This window comes from Triticum dicoccoides, chromosome 7A, assembly GCF_002162155.2.
Source record: "Triticum dicoccoides isolate Atlit2015 ecotype Zavitan chromosome 7A, WEW_v2.0, whole genome shotgun sequence".
Lineage (NCBI taxonomy): Eukaryota > Viridiplantae > Streptophyta > Magnoliopsida > Poales > Poaceae > Triticum > Triticum dicoccoides.
In genome coordinates, this window is record NC_041392.1 from 206,139,916 (window position 1) to 206,140,542 (window position 627).

The window sequence follows — 627 nt, forward strand, 5'->3', positions numbered from 1 at the left end:
TCGGAGGCTTAGCTGCAGTCCAGTACTCGCCTAAGTTTCAAAAATCCTACTGAGTGGTGAGCAAGCCTCACACTCGGGGGCTTAGCTGCAGTCCAGTACTCGCCTAAGTTTGAAAAATCCCATCGAGTGGTGAGCAAGCCACTCACTCGGAGGCTTAGCTGAAGTCCAGTACTCGCCTACGTTTTTAAAAATCCTACCGAGTTTTAAGCAACCTCTCACTCGGAAGCTTAGCTGCAGTCCAGTACTCGCCTAAGTTTGAAAAATCCTACCGAGTGGTGAGCAAGTCTCTCAGTCGGAGGCTTAGCTGCAGCCCAGTACTCGCCTAAGTTTGAAAAATCCTACCGAGTGGTGAGCAAGCCTCACACTCGGGGGCTTAGCTGCGGTCCAGTACTTGCCTAAGTTTGAAAAATCCTACCTAGTGGTGAGCAAGCCTCTCACTCGGAGGCTTAGCTGCAGTTGAGTACTCGCCTAAGTTTGAAAAATCCTATCGAGTGGTGACCAAGCCTCTCACTCGGAGGCTTAGCTGCAGTCCAGTACTCGCCTAAGTTTGAAAAATCCTACCGGGTGGTGAGCAAGCCTCACACTCGGAGGCTTAGCTGCAGTCCAGTACTCTCCTAAGTTTGAAAA